The sequence below is a fragment of the Triticum aestivum genome, chromosome 2B, assembly GCF_018294505.1.
Source record: "Triticum aestivum cultivar Chinese Spring chromosome 2B, IWGSC CS RefSeq v2.1, whole genome shotgun sequence".
NCBI lineage: Eukaryota > Viridiplantae > Streptophyta > Magnoliopsida > Poales > Poaceae > Triticum > Triticum aestivum.
Window position 1 is genome coordinate 201,476,520 of NC_057798.1, and position 10,470 is coordinate 201,486,989.

A 10,470-nucleotide genomic window follows, 5' to 3' on the forward strand; every position below is an offset into this window, starting at 1 on the left:
GCTCGGCCTGCTCCTGGCCCTCGCGGGCCCAGCCGCCATCGCCTCCCCACGCCCGGCGTCCTGCGCCTCCGCCGCCGTCCCGCGACCGCCTCGCCGCTGCCGCGCGCCCAGGCCACCGCCGTCCACCACCTCCGGCCGAAGCCCGCCGCCGCCTGCCGCCGTCCTCCGCCTCCGGCCGAAGCTCGCCGCGCACGGCCGCGCCGCCCGCGCCCCGGCCACCTCCGCCCGAGCTCGACGCCGCCGGCCCCGCCCTCCACCGGATCCGGCCACCTCGCCCCTCGCCGGAGCCGCCCCATCCTCGTCCTCTTCTCCGGCCAACTCCGATGCCTCGATCCGTGAGCCAGATCTGATCTGACCTCTGGTTGACTTTCTTCTCCCCCGAAAATCCCCCAAGTTTTTATCTGTCAGTAATTTTCTTGCATGTTCATCGCACCACAACTTTGCACCCGTGGCTCCGTTTTGGGCGTGTAGCATATCGAATTGTTCGTATCGAAGAGTACATCATTTCTTCTCATTGCTTCATTTTCATTTGAGCTCATCTTGGTGCCCGAAATGCTGTTGGAAGTGTGCTTCATAATGTTAGTTTCAGATTCTTATCAGAACATGCACTTTTGTCATTTTTGCCATGATTGATGTGTGCATCCTATGTACTTGATCCCTACATGTGTTTTGAACTATGCCATTCCATCTTTACAGAGGTGCTTACCATGTATTTTTGTGATCAATGTGGTGACTAGCACAAGCATGCAAACTAGGCTTCGTGGTATTGCTGATTTTAGTCCCTGGTCTGCTGATATTTTGATGCCATGTAAACATGTTGCTACAGAGAGATCCATGCATAATTTGAGATACTTAAGTAAGGGTGTTTTGAACATATGGTTAGGCTCTATCCATCCATGCCCCTGGTTGCAATTATGGAGTAGCCTAGCATGTCATTTTTGTGATCTACTTTTGCTTCAAAATGTTTCCTGGCAGATTGTTTACATGTTATTCAATTTTGCCAAGGTTGTTGTAGTTGACCCGTGTATACTATGATGTTGTTCTTGCCATGTATAGCTTCTATGTCATGTCTTCTTGATGGATGTATGTTTAGTTTATCATGAAATGCTCTGTAGTGAGTGCATCGAGCTCGCGAAGGTGCCTTCGTAATTCTGTCAATGCCATGCTTTGTTTGCTGAATCTGTTAACGGAACTTGCTATGTTTACATGAGTGCCATCATATTTCCTGATCCTTTTTGGATTATGGTCAGTAAGGGACTTTTGATCTATGATTTGATTAGAATCATGCCATGTCTTGTTTTGCTATTATAAGTTCCTGTAGCATGTTGATAACTTGCTCGGAACATTGCTTCGTGATGCTGTTTATGCCATGTCCAACCTGATATTTTTTTGCACTTTCACCATGCTTGTTTGAACCTGTTATGATGTGATTTAGTTGTAGCTCAGTGTTTTCATTTTTTTTCTTAAGAATCCCCTGTAGATCACTGCCATATGCTTTGTTTTTATGTTGGGGTGCTGTAGCATAGTTACTTGTTGCATGCTAAGTAGCATCATGTTGTTAATCGCAGCTTTGTGCCATTCTTGTCTTGCTTGCCATTTGCAAACCGTGCATCCGTTGCCGGTGATCCTTATATCGATTTCAACCAAAATCATCTCATATTTCCAGAGGCATACTTGGTTTGCCAAGTTGATGCCTTGTTCATCCTTTTTTCCTCCCGAAGCACGCATATGCATTGCATATCACATCTCGCATATCGACATGTATTGCATCATGTTGCGTGTGCATTGTATCGTGATTTATTGTGGTTCCTTTGCTTGTGTTCTTGATTTGGGTAGAGCCGGGAGACGAGTACGTGCACGAGGAACCTGTTGAGTACCCTAACGAGGATCAAGCCTTCGAAAACTCTGAGAACCTTGCAGGCAAGATGACCATACCTTCGATATCACTTCTATCTTTGCTTGCTAGTACTCGCTCTATCGCTATGTTAGCTCTACCTGCCATTGTTTATCATGCCTCCCTATTGCCATGTCAAACCTCTAACCATCCTGTCCTAGCAAACCGTTGTTTGGCTATGTCACCGCTTTTGCTCAACCCCTCTTATAGCGTTGCTAGTCGCAGGTGAAGATGAAGTTTGTTCCTGGTCGAAATATGGATTTTTTGGGATATCACATTATCTCCTATTTAAATTAATGCACCTTATATACTTGGTAAAGGGTGGAAGGCTCGGCCTTATGCCTGGTGACTTGTTCCACTCTTGCCGCTCTAGTTTCCGTCATACCGGTGTTATGTTCCTTGATTTTGCGTTCCTTACACGGTTGGGTGATTTATGGGACCCCCTTGACAGTTCGCTTTGAATAAAACTCCTCCAGCAAGGCCCAACCTTGGTTTTACCATTTGCCACCTAAGCCTTTTTCCCTTGAGTTTTCGCGAGCCCGAGGGTCATCTTTATTTTAACCCCCCCCCCCCCGGGCCAGTGCTCCTTCGAGTGTTGGTCCGAACTGAGTAGACTGCGGGGCCACCTCGGGGAAACTTGAGGGTTGGTTTTACTCGTAGGATGTCTCATCCGGTGTGCCCTGAGAGCGAGATATGTGCAGCTCCTATCGGGATTTATTGGTGCATCGGGCGGCTTTGCTGGTCTTGTTTTACCATTGTCGAAATGTCTTGCGAACCGGGATTCCGAGGCTGATCGGGTCTTCCCGGGAGAAGGTATATCCTTCGTTGACCGTGAGAGCTTGTGATGGGCTAAGTTGGGACACCCCTGCAGGGTATATTATCTTTCGAAAGCCGTTCCCGCGGTTATGAGGCAGATGGGAGTTTGTTAATGTCTGGTTGTAGATAACTTGACACTTGACTTCATTAAAATGCATCAACCGCGTGTGTAGCTGTGATGGTCTCTTCTCGGCGGAGTCTGGGAAGTGAACACGGTTTGAGTTATGCTTGACGTAAGTAGTTTCAGGATCACTTCTTGATCGCTTCTAGCTTCTCGACCGTTGTGTTGCTTCTCTTCTCGCTCTCACTTGCGTATGTTAGTCACCATATATGCTTAGTGCTTGCTGCAGCTCCACCATATTACCCCTTTACCTACCTATGAGCTTAAATAGTCTTAATCTCGCGGGTGTGAGATTGCTGAGTCCCCGTGGCTCACAGATTCTACCAAAATAGATGCAGGTGCCGAGGATACCAGCGCAGTTGGCGCAATCGAGCTCAAGTGGGAGTTTGACGAGGACCTTGGTCGTTACTATGTTTCGTTTCCAGATGATCAGTAGAGGAGCCCAGTTGGGACGATCAGGGATCTAGCATTTGGGGTTGTCTTCTTTTCATTTGGATTTGACCGTAGCCGGTCTATGAGTGTATTTTGAATGATGTATGATCTTAATTATGTATTGTGTGAAGTGGCGATTGTAAGCCAACTCTCTTTATCTCATTCTTGTTCATTACATGGGATTGTGTGAAGAAGACCCTTCTTGCGACAAAACCACCATGCGGTTATGCCTCTAAGTCGTGCTTCGACACGTGGGAGATATAGCCGCATCGTGGGTGTTACACAGATGTACTGCAACTTGAAAGTCACTCGGACGGCAACGACCACTCGGAGCACGGCACTCCACTCGACGAGCTCATTCCACTCGGCCGTGTAACTCACTTGGATATGCGAAGACCAATAGTCAGCATGACGGCTTGGTAGTGGGCTGGCATTATGGCATTCATGCCCCACTTTGTAACATAGGAGGTGAGGGGGTGGCACACTCTATATAATCCACCCCCACCACTAGACTCGGGGGGCCCTTTTCTTCCACCTCTCTCTCTTTTCACCATTAGTCTCAGGACTTAGCTCAGGCATGGGGATCCGTTCCTCTCTCACACACACACTGTAATCTCCGGATATATACTCAGATAAAACAAAGCCTCTCCGGAGCACGAGACGTAGGGTTGTTATCTCTATCGTGAGAGGCCCGAACTCGCTAAAACCGCCGTGTCACCCATATGCATCTCGATAGATCATGCTCCGTTACCCTATACCTTATTATTGTCAGAATCATTCCCACGACAGTTGACGCCCACCATGGGGCATGGCGTCTATCGAGCCATGATGTAGATGATTTTTTTCATTCATCTACACTTAGTTTCATGTTCATACAGTTCATCTCCACAACTAGTACTAAAGCATCGCAGAAAGGAGGAGAAAAGATCTACATCTCTATTCGGCGTCTCGAAGGCACTATCCTGGCCAGATGCACAGGGCTCCTCTGGCTGGTCGCCTTGCCCGACAACGGCTTCCACGCCACGGAGGCACTGGCCTAGCCGGCTGTGTAGGGCTCATCCGCCTGGTTGCCTGCCCGACGGCGACTTCCTCCGCATGGGGCTTCCCCAGCCGATCACGGGCTCGACGGCACCGTCCGTGCCGTGGAGGCGCAGGCCCGACGGGCACCGCGAGGCACCTCCCTTTCCGCTAACTGGCCGGCAATGCGGAGCTCCTCGGCCCCGTCGTCTGCTCGGCAGTGATCTTCATAGTGGAGGCACCCCTCCCGCCGATGCCGCGGGCGCAATACACTCCATCCTTCAGCGGCAGCCGCCCGACGCTACGAGTGCGCGTGGTGGCTCCCCTCGCCGGTGCTGCCAGCTCGACAACGGAGCACCTCCGTCTGGAGTCGACTGCACAAGCCCGCAGCGTGGCAACAAATTGCATGCAGAAAATGATCCACGGAAGAAGGAAACTTCCATCACATGCAGAACAATATTAACTCTTGCTTAATTACCGCTAATTACCGCTTTCTTGCATGCAGATCCTGGATGAGAGCAATTCCTTTCTTCAATGTGTTAGTTAGCCAGGAAATCACACCTAATTACTAAGCATTTATTGCTAATTTTGATCCGTTTTGGAGCAAGAGTCCGTCTCTCTGCACGGGCTTGAGCTACAGGTCAGACGCCCGCTAGATCCGGTCCACCTGCAAGCCGGATAGACTCGCCCACCTCGAGCGAAAAGAGCATCGCTCGGGCGCTCATGAGCACGTCCACGCCGAACCTCACCAGCGCCTCCGAGCCTGGCCCTCCATGTTGGCCTGCCTAGCCAACTCCGCAATGACCGGATCCCAACCCAGCTGCGGTTCACTCGGACGGGCGGAAGCACTCGGATCACGCGTCCGCTCGGACAAGGCTCACTTGGCCGTGAGGTTGCTGGGTTCACTCGGTCGGCCCTCCATAGCAACGACCATGACCACCGCATTCAACTTGTCTGTGGTTCGACTCCATGCAGTGAACACACTGGTGGACTCGTTTCCATTCAGTGAACGCGACGACAGGTCAGGGCGACCATCGACTACGACAACTGCTTTCACTGGCTCAAGCTTCCCGTGGAGGTTCACTCGACCGCCACGTGCTTCATCATCGGTTGAACACGCCTTCGTCACCTGAACGGCCCGCACGTTGTCAGTCTGCGGGCGCGTCTACATCACACGGACATCCCGTGCATCGCCAGTCCACGGGACGCGTCTATATCATCCGGACGCCCCGTGCATCGTCACTCTGCGGGACGCGTCTACCTCGCTCTCACGCCCGCGCACCGTCACTCCGCAGGACGCGTCTACATCACCCGGACGTCTCGCGCGTCGCCAGTCCACGAGACGCGTCTATATCATCCAGACGCCCCGTGCATCGTCACTCTGCGGGACGCATCTACCTCGCTCTGACGCCCGCGCACCATCACTTCGCGGGACGCGTCTACTTCACTCGGAGGCCCGCGCATCATCACTCTGTGGCACACGTCTAATTCACTCGGACACCGCGTGCATCGTCACTCTGCGGGACGCGTCTACCTTGCTCTGACGCCCGCGCACCGTCACTCCGCGGGAAGCGTCTACATCACTCGGACATCCCGCGCGTCGCCAGTCCGCGGGACGCGTCTATATCATATGGACGCCCCGCACATCGTCACTCTACGGGACGCGTCTACCTCGCTCTGACACCCGCGCACTGTCACTCCGCGGGACGCGTCTACTTCACTCAGAGGCCCGCGCATCATCACTCCGCGGGATGCGTCTACTTCACTCGGACACCGCGTGCATCATCACTCCGCGGGACGCATCTGATTCACTTGGACGCCCCGCACATCGTCACTCCGTGGGATGCGTCTACTTCACTCGGACACCCCGTGCACCGCCATCGGTTGGTCACCTCACCACCACTCGGCCGCCCCGCGCGTCGCCATAGGTTGGTCACCTCATAACCACTCGGCCGCCCCGCGCGTCGCCATAGGTTGGTCACCTCATAACCACTCGGCCGCCCCGTGCATCGCCATAGGTTGGTCACCTCATAACCACTCAGCCGCCCCGCGCGTCGCCATCGGTTGGTCACCTCACCACCACTCGGCCGCCCCGCGCGTCGCCATAGGTTGGTCACCTCATAACCACTCGGCCGCCCCGCGCGTCGCCATAGGTTGGTCACCTCATAACCACTCGGCCGCCCCGCGCGTCGCCATAGGTTGGTCACCTCATAACCACTCGGCCGCCCCGTGCGTCGCCATAGGTTGGTCACCTCATAACCACTCGGCCGCCCCGCGCGTCGCCATAGGTTGGTCACCTCATAACCACTCGGCCGCCCCGCGCGTCGCCATAGGTTGGTCACCTCATAACCACTCGGCCGCCCCGTGCGTCTCCATAGGTTGAGTCACCTCATAACCACTGGGTCGCCCCGTGCGTCGCCACTCAGTTGGACACATCTACATCAATCTGTCGCCCCTCACATTGCCATCGGTTGGTCACCTCATCACCACTCGGCCGCCCCGCGCGTCGCCATCGGTTGGTCACCTCATCACCACTCGGCCGCCCCGCGCGTCGACACCGGTTGGTCACCTCATCACCACTCGGCCGCCCCGCGCGTTGACACCGGTTGGTCACCTCATCACCACTCGGCCGCCCCGCGCGTCGCCATTGGTTGGTCACCTCATCCCCACTCGGCCGCCCCGCGCGTCTTCACTCGGATGGTCGCCTCGTCATCACTCGACCACCCGCGCGCCTTTAGACAGCTAAGTCATTTTACATTCAGTTATTTCCGTCTTCCCGAGTATCCCACAATTCACACATCACGTTCACTCGGAGGCCACGGCACCAAGTGTACCTCTACGCTCGGCTGCTTATTTTCACATACTTGCTTAGTACTGTCCAACCTCCATTTTTTCGCATACATCATTCATGAACTCCATGTGTCGTTCTTCATTTCGAGTTTGCATCGGTCCTCCAGGACTGCAACTTAGTCGAAACACTACACTTCCGTTTTATTTGAGCCAGTATTCCAATGAGTTCAGTCGGATCCTTCACTTTGACAAGTTTGAACGGATCCTTCGCTCTTTCAGACTCTTGCTGGTAAACCAGCAAGCCCCTTGCAGTCCCAGCGGGTGTCTATGGGTGTTATTCACACAAATCATTTCAGCACACATCAAATTTCCTCGAGAAATTATTTCGTTGTCTTGTGCCATTTTTTACACAAGTTACGCGATCACTCGACGACCCTATGCGCCAACTTCATCGCTGCTTGGACTCGGTCACCATACCGGTCCCAGCGCACCACAACACCGACCTTGTCGGTTTGTTGACCTCAAACACATCCGGCCAACCCCTCTATGGAATCCTCTTCATCATATCAATGATATAGACCTCGTCAGGCATGAGACAGATAAGTCCCTTTTATAATTAAACTTCACACTTCACTCTTTTTGTGAGTTTGCCTCTTTCAAGCATCACTTGGAAGCTTCTCCTCATCATTACCCAAGTCTGACTCGATGAATTGCAAATCATCCATTCAAAACTATATTTCTCGTATTCCAACATGTTCGTTGTCGAAGCCTGTAGTATGCTCGGGGGGCTACACCGCACTTGGGGGTTGCATCCCATTTGGAATAAAACTCTCCTAAGTAGTCAAGTACTTCATCACCAGTCAGATCCTTCATTTCAACAAGTGCATTCGATCCGCCACTTTTGGTGGGGGTTGGGTGCGACATATGCCAAAGGATGGCTTATCATGGTGGGGGCGAGTAGAACGTCGCCGGTGCCTGGAAACGGGATGAGGCGAAGGCATGCACACCGGCGAATCTTACCCAGCTTCAGGGCTCTCCGTGGAGATAACACCCCTACTGCTGCTCTGCGGAGTCTCCACATGATCACTATGGCAAAGTGAGTACAAGGTTGCTCCTTGAGCTGTTTACTGGAGGTAGGAGAAGGCAAGGCTAGCTCCCTCCTTCCTATATGATCTGGTCTAGTGCTAAAGAAGCGATCCCCCTTGCATGGGTGCCCGGGGGCCTTATATAGGCCTGCCCCCCAGGGATACAATGGTAATCCGGCTGGGTGTGGGTCCCAGCCGTCTGTCTCTTAGGCCGCCGTATTCTCCGCCAACTGCTGGGGCCCGCCGATTGGCAGGCACCGCCGACGGGCTCGGTACTGTAGTTGTGCTTCTAATGACGCTGGCTTGGTCATGGGGTCGTGGCAACAGTGCTGCCGCCTGACGGACGATCACTGTTGCCATTCCCCATCTTGTCTGGACAATGGTGTGTGGGGCCCGTGGGAGGGGCTGGCCGACTCCCGGGGGCCGACTCCCAACCGGTCCGTCTTGTGGCGCTCTTGCCGTCTTCTGTACCCCCACTGACGGGTGGGACCCACCGTCTCTGGGCCATACAGGCAGGCCGTCGTGGGCATAGTGCGCCGCCCACGAGGGCTGAGGTCGGAGCAGGCATGACAACAGTGCCGCGCCGGATGGAGATCTCCATCGATACGGCGCACTGTAGCCATGCCGGCCATTCATAAGCGGGAGGGGGATGGGCCACGCGGTGACCGTACCCCGTCCCGTCCATCGTGGCAAAGGCAGGAGGTGGTCGGAGTCGTGGGCCGACTCCCCATAGCCGGCTTCTCTGGAAGCCGCCAATAGGAGTCGGCTTATCTCGAAGTCGTCCCTGGGACTCGGCCGTGAGGGACAGTCGGCGGCCTTGCCGCCGACTCCCAGAAGGCGGCTCCATATCGCGGAGTCTTGAGGGGCGCAGTCTGCCCTGATGTTTTGAAAGGTTCAGGGGCTCGGGTTAGCCTACCCGTGGCCCATTACTCCGACAGTAGTCCCCGAAGCTGGTGAGGCGCCGAGGGTGCCATATCGAGGAGTCTCAACAGTTTCTTCCTTCTGGTGGTGGAATCTGGACCTTGCTCGCCGTCTTCCTCTAGGCCGACTAGCTGGAGCCGGACTCGCAGAAGGCCGTCTTGCCCCTTAAAGAGTTTGAAGGTCGTAGCGGGATCCAGGCAGCGTGCCTGATGAGCTTCCGGGCAGCCGCCCATTGCGGATCCGTCGCGTGGCGCCACGTGGCAGGGTCAGTCTTCCCACCCACACACGCGATGGGAAAGGACCTCATGCGGGGCCCACCACTACCGCGCCTCGGCATGCGAACGGATCTGCTGCGGCAGGGCGGACGGTTGGGATTCCCACGTCGTAACTGCGCGCAGTTACTTCGTGTGGTAAATCATGGGGGACGTGGGGTCCTGTGCATAGTTAATCCCATGTTCGCCCCATCGGCTTCTCAGCCCACGAGCCTATAAGTAGGCGGGAGGAGGGGGGCAGCGGAGCACGCGCGCCCATTCCCCCTACTCCCCTTGCTTTCCTCTTGCTTTTTCTTCCTCTCGCCGCTGCCGCGCCGAACCACGCCACGCCCGCAGCGATGAGCTCTTCCTCCGTCGCCGCACCTCCTGCCGTGCGCTCCGGCGTGTGGGACGGCTCCGAGGTGGACGATGACCACATTGAGTTCCTCCACAAGACGCGTCGCCTCCCCGGTGCCGACCTAGTGAGAGCCTGCGCCGTGCCGGAGAGGGAAGTATTGCCGGCGCCGGAAGAGGGCGAGCGGATCGTATTCCGCTCGCACCTCATGCGCGGCTTGGGGCTGCCGGCGAGCAGTTTCTTCCGCTCCTTCTTGGAGTTTCATGGGCTCCAGCCGCACCACCTTACCCCGAACACGGTGGTGCTGCTGGCCGCCTTCGCCACCTTGTGCGAAGGCTTCCTCGGCGTTCTCCCCACCATTGAGCTGTGGGGGGAGTTCTTTCAGTCCAAGCTCGGCACGCACGTCGCCGGCGTGCCGGCCCAGTGTGGTGCCTTCATCGCGATGCGTAGATCGGTGTCCGACAACCCGTTTCCCACCATCCCGCTGATTAAGTCAGTGAAGATGTGGCAACGGTCTTATTTTTATGTGAAGAATGTCGCCCCAGACGGCGACTGGGTCAATCTGCCGCCTTACCAAGCTGGCGCACCGGCCAGGAGGCTCCCCAGCTGGTCCCACCGGGTCAAGATGTTGACTCCCGCTGGTGCCGCCGCCATCGCGCGACTCCGAGTGTTGACGCAGTTGGAGGGTTTGAACCGGGCCGACCTGCTGGCCGCCTTCGTGGCGCGACGAGTCCTCCCGCTCCAAGGCCAACCTCATCTGATCTGTCAGATGAGCGGCCACCGGGACC